The sequence below is a fragment of the Athene cunicularia genome (genome assembly GCF_003259725.1).
Source record: "Athene cunicularia isolate RWA chromosome 5 unlocalized genomic scaffold, athCun1 chr5_part3, whole genome shotgun sequence".
Taxonomy (NCBI): Eukaryota; Metazoa; Chordata; class Aves; order Strigiformes; family Strigidae; genus Athene; species Athene cunicularia.
In genome coordinates, this window is record NW_020799103.1 from 5,174,317 (window position 1) to 5,182,893 (window position 8,577).

Sequence of the window (8,577 nt, forward strand, 5' to 3'; positions counted from 1 at the left end):
CCTTGCTTGAACTTTCAAGGCAGGAAGTTAGTATGAGAAGATCCTGAAATAAAGTGTTACCGTAGCCCGAGATGATTTTAGGGGTCTGCAATGCATTATGCACTCAGTGGTCACATCAGAAATACCCCTTTAGAACCACGGTACTCTGTTACGTGTTTCATAACACAATCGATATCTACGGTTTCTAAGAATTGGTGCAACATCTCTAATAAAATGTGTGTCAGGTATTACGCAGGGCTGTAACTACAGTATAATTTACAGTTTGGTGCCAGATTACTGAAATGGCCACCTACGCAGTGATGTGTTGAGGCATTTCAGAACAAAGCTGCAAGCCCGGAAGCTTTTGTAAATCTTGGTTCTCGGAACTTTCATTTTTCTCTCCTTTAAGTAGGGTAATTTCTCCTTAATCACACAGCCTAATTCTGCCTTTGAAAAGGACAGCGTCTCCTGAATTTAGTGGGAGGGTTGAAGAGCAACTCAATAAATCAATAGAGCATAAACTTAGCAAAAACCATTCTGTACAATATTAGGGTTTAGCTCAGAAGGTCCCTGGAATTAAGACTGGTGGAGGAGTGATTCTGGGAGGCAATTGCTATGAAATTGCCTGGTTTCCACCCCCATCCTGGGCATCAGCTGTTGGCTACTGCTGGAGGTCAGACTGGTGGCCTCATTTGGGGTGGGCTTTCTCAGAAACACGCTTCTGCGCTTGCAGAGTAACGTGAAAATCCCCTGTGCAGGGCGATGCTGGCGGGAGGACCCAGACCCCACTGGGCTGTGTGCTGGTGTGGCTTACAGCCCCGGGGACTGCTGGCCCCGGAGGAGGAGTGAGTGGGACCTCGGCTGGCCTGGGCGGCTGCTCCGAGGGCACAGGGGGTAGATGGAACCTTCTGGGGTCCTGAGAACAGCCACATGTGTAACTTCTTCCTGCTACTTTGGTCTTCACGCTCCTAAATTGTGTGAGTTCGGCTTTCTGGTAAATTAAAGTCAGGCCAGGGGTCTGTTTCAGATTTACGTATGTGTATTTGAGATACAGCTAGCCGAGGGAGTCGAGTAGGAACGAGAAAACCATCGTGTCTTGGTGGTGCCACAGACTTGACAAATGGCCTCAGGCTCCCTCAGGCTCCCTGGCTCTGCTTTCCCATTGGGTTTGGCCGTTGTTGTTGTTGCTCTGAATGTTGTGGATGATATGTTTTCAGCAGGTTGCTAGCTACAGAACCCTGAGCCCAGGCGCGGGCAGATGTCCCGCAGCTGTGCGGCTGTCCGGGAATTCCCACTCTGCTTTGAAGCAAATGAGCTTGTTCCACCCAGCGGTTTCAGTCCCCCACCAGACAGAGTGCAGACCCTTTGCTCTGCTTCAGGGCTGCGGCCACCACCTATTTCTGCCTCTTCGTGTGCTATAGATCGTACCCAGAGGTTTCAGTCTTTACCCAGGAGGGGATTTTGCTGTGTCTGTCCCTCAGCATCATCGGGTCCCACTAAGGAGGCACTTAAGCCCTTACCTTTAGGGTCCTGCAGTGTTTTGTGACCTGTTGGTGTTAGAGCAGTACATTTCTGAGCTGGTGCACTGCTTGCTTCGCAGTAGGGGAGGCTGGTGTTTTTTCAGTATCTGGGGTTTAAGTGCAGTTAAAAGACTGTTGGGTGCTGCCTTTGGGAAAAGGACCCTGATGGGACGGCCGTGCGTGGCAAGCACCCACACTACGGGCATGCCACTGTCATACTACTGTCCCCTCCCCACCTACAGCCTGGAGGGCCCCAAAACTTTCTGAAAATTAACATCTTTTGGGGCTGGAGAAGAGCCAAAGCTCAGTCGCTGTGAGAGGAGGACGGGCCACCCAGATCTGCTGCGGCAGGCTCCCACCCTGGCTGGCTGTGCCAGGTGGGTGCTTCACCATGCCAGACCCCACAGGGGCCCTTTCCCCCTCAGAGTCCACACTGCTCAATGGCTACGGCAGCTCTGCCTTCAGGTGGAGAGATTTTTAATACTGACTTTTTTTAATCCTATACCATCAAACCCAGACAAGCTATACTGAGCACAAGAAGTGTGCCCGGGAAGCCTCTCTGAGCCGTACGGATGCAGAGCTCCACCAGCACCCCACAGCGGGATGATGGGGCGGCATCCACGTGTGTCAGGCTGGCACAGGTGTCCTGTGGACCTTTGTGAGCCTCATCCCAGCCTACCCCAAATGCCTGACCCCCATAGATGCCCACCCCACCACAGATTTTGAACTTTCCTTCTCCAATCCCACCTTTGAGCACTGAGAGGCAACTGCCCTAAAGCGCTGCATCCTCAGCAGCACAGGATGGGGTGTCTGCTGCATGTCTGGCTTCTTAGGCTTGCTGGTTTTGGTGCATTCACCCCATTGCTCACCTGTTGGGATCCGAGCACCCAGCAAACAGCCCCGTGTGGTGCTGGGGCTCACAGGGAGGTAGCCAGGCACACACTGGGTGGGAGGGTGTTTTGGCACCTGGAAGCCAAATAACTGCAGGAAAGATTTAGCATCCGATCCAAAATGCTAGGCATTAACTGCAGTTCAAAGGATCAGGACTGAAAAATAACCTCTGCCAGAGGCACTGAGAGCAGCTAGCTGGAAGTTACAATTCCCACGAAGGGCTGCTTAAGCTGGCAAATCTCTGTCATTGGGAAAGTTTTAATTGTCCATCCTTTTGAAGGCTCAGGAAAAATCACAATGATGTTTTGGAGAACTTTTTCCTTTCTAGTGGCTACCAAATATTTTGAAGCCCTTTGTGGCTTGGCTTCGCTACGGGGAGAGACTTCTACTAGTTCAGATAACTGGTGCTGTAGTGTCTGCCTGTGTAGATGGAAATGGACTCTGTCGAACATCTATATTAAAAAAAAAAAAAAGCAAACCAGAAAAGACTTTCTGCCAAAGCTGCAATTGCTATGAGTAGTAACTAGGGAGTTGCAACAACTTGTACCCCAAATACAATTTGAGCTGTGAAGATAAAACTGCCTCCTCTCCCTGTACAGCAGGCATGCTGATCCATCTTCATGGGCCAGCTGGGTCTACAGGGCAGCAAGCCTAGAGTTATTCCTTAATAGATCTACTCTAGGTGCAACAAGTGTTCTGGGGAGAATTTGGGTCAGTGACACCATTTGGGTTGGAATGTATAACAGGATTTGACTTAAACCTTGATGTGATTAGAAGAGCGTTTCCTTCAACTACTACCAGCATACTTCTGACTTACAGGTTTCTGTCTTTTAAGATGGCGCAATATATGATGCCAAAAACTTTTTTTTAGTTTTGAAAATGTTTATGAAGACTTCAGCATGTCACTGGACGCAAAACCCTATCCTTTCTATAAATACATATTGTGAAATATCTGTTCATTGATGTTAAAATATCTACAATATAAATATTTTCTAGCATAAATATAGCTCTGCATTAAATAACTAGACAAAATCCATGACAGGCTGTGTGAGTCACTAGTGCAGATATATGCTGTATTGATTGTCGATGCAAAGGTCCACTTTGTAGGCTGATTTTATTTATCAGAATACACGCACCGCTCCAAAACTGGAAATACTCCTACCCACAGAGTATTTAAAGGATGTTCAAAATAAAATCCCCCTCTGCAAGTATAAAACTCTGTCAAAGACTTCAGACTCCTCAACTACACTTCAGGCTTGGAATGATGGAAAATATGGCCTCCAGACTTTTTTTTTTTTTTTTTTTTGGCCTGGCAAACAAATGTTGAGACATCTCTCAGTGAGGTCCCTGGATCCAGCCCTCCCCTGCACAGAGCTGGGCACGCACTGCAAAACAGCTCTTGCACTTGGTGTTTGGATGGGTCCAGCTCAGCTGGGCTCCAGTGCTTTCTGCGCTTGTTTCCCACAGATACTTCTCTCTAATCCAAAGCTGGGTTTATTGACACCAGCCCTTGGAGATGGACTCACGTGAAGGTCTGAGCGTCTGACAATCATGAGTTTAGGAAGTCAGGGACTGGGAAAAATAGAAGGACTTGTTATTACCTGTCCAAAATTCCTCATGGATAAGTAACTAGTACTGCTTTGTGATCACTCCATCATTAGTCTTGTCCCCCTGGTCCTGCTTCCCTCCTGTTGTTTCTCTAATTCCTCACTTGGAGGTGAGGACAGACTTGCTCTGTGGCCAGGGCCACCACATAGACCTGGCCCCAGGGATGGGCCATCTCAGGGCAAAGCTGCTCCCCCTCTACAAGAGACCTCTGGAGAGCCCATCCCCATGAATGAAGTAGCTGTGGGACAGCTCACAGGACACCTGGAGGAGTGGTGGCTGTGTAGGTCTGTGCTTCACCAAGGGGGTAAGACCTGTTAACAGCTTCTTGGGAAGAAAAAGATGGGACAGAGCCATTTGTGGCAGAAGGGACAAAGATTTGCCCCAGGAAGGAGCAGCTTGAGACGTGGATGGGAAATCACCTTTCTGGCTTCTCAGGGAGAAGAGACTGAGATGTGACACATGAAGGCAACTAGATGGAGCAACTGGAAAGAAAAGACAGAAACTAAACCCAGGGGGGAAATTCTGGTAGCTGAGTGAGCGTGCCTGCACGGAGAAAAAAAGAAACAGGAACAATGCAGCCGGCCAGGGAGAAAAAAACCCTCCAAGTACTGCATCAAGCTGCAGGCCAGGGGATGCTGCTGCACGCAGCAGGTTAGTGAGAGGCTGGAGGGGCCGGGGCGGTTGAATGCAGAGGCCATGATCTCAGTGTGGGGATTTAGATACGAGCAGCCTCTGCTCAGGGCTTGTTCATGCTTGCGTGCTCTTGGTGTCTGAAACAGAACAGCTTTGCTAATGAGCAGATGTTTTCTCTGTGTGGCTGTTACAACATCCTTTAGGGTTCCTGCTGAGATGTGTAACCAGTCCCTCCCCACCCACCCTCCAGCTCTGAATGCGAGCCGTAATACACGGTTGTGCAACAGCATTCGCTTCATGCTGCTCCCGACAGTCTAAGGTATGTATAGAAACTGGAGCTTTAAAAATCAAAATAATTCTGCTACTGCTACGAGCATCTTGACATTTCTGATCTTCAGACATTCAGCAATCAGCCTTACCCAGAAACCTGAATTTAGGGTTCCCAATGTGCCAGCCACCTGCACTGCTTTGCAGTTTCTTCGTACCTAGCTCTGGACCTCTGTAGTAAGGTCACCCCGGTCTGTACCCAAACTGAGAGCAGGACACACAGGGCACCAGAGCTGTGGTCCCACCCACCTCCTTCAAACTGGCCTGCCGTTCAGCATCACACAGCAGCCAGCTCACTACGGGGATGCTCAGGGTGTAAAAAAAACCAAAACCACTGGGGTAGTGTAGAGTAACAACTGGAATGTTACTCACGTGAGCCACAAGCGCTTGTTGCTTTCATGAGCACTATAATGAAACATCAAAAACTTTTCAGAGGAAAACCCCAGCCATCTGTATGCCCCTAATCAATGCAACAATCAATTAAAACCACTGTCAGAGACGCTGTACAAAGGACGTTGTTTATGCAGCATCCAGCTGTAAAGCAAAAAAACCAACCCTGTGGGTTTCAGATAGTGCGTACTGTAATTGATGGCTTAATTATAGCCTACCTGAGGCATAAGTCTGATCTCTTCCATTTTTCTGGAAAAGTCTTGCTCAGTCTCTCATTTATCACCCGAGAATTAACGTCTCGCACAGACACTGCAGAAGATTGAAGAATAAGTATCGCTTTAGTGCTGACAACATTTTCATGAAAATGGAACAAATAATAACAATAAGTGCTTGTTTGTTTTTCCTAACGGATTAGCTGGCCTTTTAAAAGTGATTCCTTTTCCTCACTAACCTTATCTCACTTAAATATGCAGTTATGAGCTTTTCATCTTTTGCTCTCTGTGTTTGGTATTTCTGAGCCTCCCTAATTGCTGCCGTTATTTGTGCCGGAGCGGGTGAGGAGTAAAACTCTGCTTTGATTTAAGCAGATGTGTTTGCATATCGCCTAGGTTACCATTTGCATGGAAGGGAAAAAGATCACAACCACGGAATCTTCCGTCTTTCCTGGCTAAGCCATGGCCTGTGGAAAACGCTAACTGCTGAAGAAATCATCAATAAATCATAATGCTCTTCCCTGTTTGAGCAGTTTATCCTGGAGAATCTTAAATTGCAGTTACTCTCAGAATACCGCTGAGAGGTCCGCGGGTGTTTTATGGTCGAGTAAACTCAGCACAGTGTGTTCAAGGGATTTGCTCGAGTTCTCTAAGCAATGTAATGGCAGAATCTCCACATCCCCTTTCTTTTCCAAATTGGCCCATCATCCTTCATTTGAAGGAAAATGAGAAAACCCTCGTGTCTCTCCCTTCACTGTGTTGCATTGAGGAGACAGAGCCTTTTCAAGAAAGGGGCCTGGTTTTGGGTGCAGAGGCGCTCGGTGCTGTGGTGGGAAGGGATGAAGGCAGAGCGGACAGCCTGGCTGGGGCTGAGCCCTCTGGGGACAGTGCTGTGGGGGACGAGCCAAGGGTGGCACTGACCGGGGACCTGCCGCTACCCCAGGGGCTGCCAGTGGCCATCCACCTTCTTTTCCTCACTGAGAGGGTTGCACGCTCAGACCTGCACCCTTCCATCTGTGCCTACAGCTCAGGAGCGCTGTAACCTCAATTTTCTGGGTCTCTTTGGGGTGCTGGCAGGATCCACTCCCCTTGTGTTTGCCCTGTTTGACAGTCCCGCTGGCCGTCGGTGGGGGAGAGGGAACCTTGCGGTGCAAGAGGCGCTGGGAAGGACCAGCAGGTAATGGTGGAGCTGATGCTGAGCAGCTCTACTCCGCGGCGTAACTTCTGCACCGCATAGGACCGTGTGTTTGTAACTCACGCTGCGAGTGTGACACGTGGCACCCGATGCGCCGGTGCTCTGCTGCCTGGGATGCTTTGGTAGTCATCTTTCTGCTGATGCTGAATTAAGGGTCCCACGCAAGGTGTTCAACAAAAATTATCTCTTATTCCAAGCTACGGTATCCTGTTTGCAAAGCTTGCCTCCACCGTGATTGCTGTTGACATTATCTTTCAAGCAGCTGAAGTTCAGATGAGAAATAAACTGTCTTGGGAATAGGGTGGGGGAGGACCAGGGCTCAGCAAGACGGTGATAAATGGTGGTGAGGAGGGAAGCCAGCATCTTCTAGCAAGGTTACAGCCTTGCCTGAAACGTTGGGATTAAAAGGCTGTCAGATGCACAAATAAGACTGCTGTAGCTGAATGAATCCTAGCTCAGGAGAGTTGAATCCCTTGTGCAGGCTTCACCAGCACTAGTGAAAGGCATTCAAGCCTGGGTGTGGGATGATACCTGGAGATGGGCATCCCCAGGTTCCGGCAGGGATCCCAAAAGAGTGGCTGCTCAGGTAAAAGGGGGGGGTATAGTGGTGTATTTTCCCACACAGCTACTCCATCTGTAATGCTGGTGGTTATGGATGCCCAAAGTGTAGAGCTGAAGCTCTATTATTACGGTTTTTTAACAGTAGATGCTCAGGTACCTTTGGAATTAACATTTTCTCTGTAGCCATCAGGGCTGGAAACCTTTATTCCCCCAAATAAAAGCTGAGATTTTCATGTAATTACATGATTCTGGTAACTAGAGCTTTAAGAAAAAGGTCAGATAATGTGACCCTTGCAATGAAAACTCAAGATTTGACAAAGGCATATTTAGTGCAGTTCCCAGCTGAACGGGGAATTGCCATCATGCATTTGGTTTAAAGTATACTTACATTTATTCCAGGAAAGCTCTAATGCAACCTTTTCCTATTAGCTAAATAAAAGATTAAGTTAATGCTGCCACTTATTTTAAAATTTACTGAAAGTATCAGGGGAAAAAAAAAAAAAAAAAGGTGAAGACTTTTGTAGATGAGTTGCTATAGAAATACGCAATGTTGGTAAAACTCTGCTTGGCATCATTCATTAATATTCACAGTAGATTTCACTAATTATAGTCTGAAGCAACACTTCCTCATTTTATTTTTTTTTTACCTCTTTAGTCATTTCACAGAATTTCTGGTGTCGTTTTATTAGTCAGCGTGCATGGGTGTCTGCTTGAAAGCAGGGGCAGGAACGAGTTTTAGGGCACGTACTGCTCAGAGGCAGTGCAGAGGGTGAGGAGTTTGAACGGGGACGTCTACAGGCAGGTGCCGTTGGTCTTTATCCTACTGGGGGTTTGATATCTGGACAGGACTCTCGTGGAAACCAAGAGCGCTCCCTCCTTTCACATGGAACAATTCCTGTACGTGGGACACCCAGCGTCAGGTTTTATCCTTCCAATACTTCCAGCACAAGCACATAAAAAGTGTGACTACAAATAACATGAATAAAAACTTGGGCAAGGAATTTACCTTTTCTTTTCCAGCATGCCCCAGCTCACATTCAGAGAAGATTTCTTCCATACTTTCTAGAGGGTTTTGTGTCCACAGCAGAGCATGTAGGGCACATATGCGTTAAAGTGGCTGAGAAATAATAATACTTTTTTTTTTTTTTTTAGCTAAACTATGTCCTCTGCCCCAAAATACTTTGCAAGGGTACCTAAACTCATCCTTTAATGAGAAGGATTCTGCCACATGCTTTTTTTTTTTTTTTTTTTTTTTTTTTTT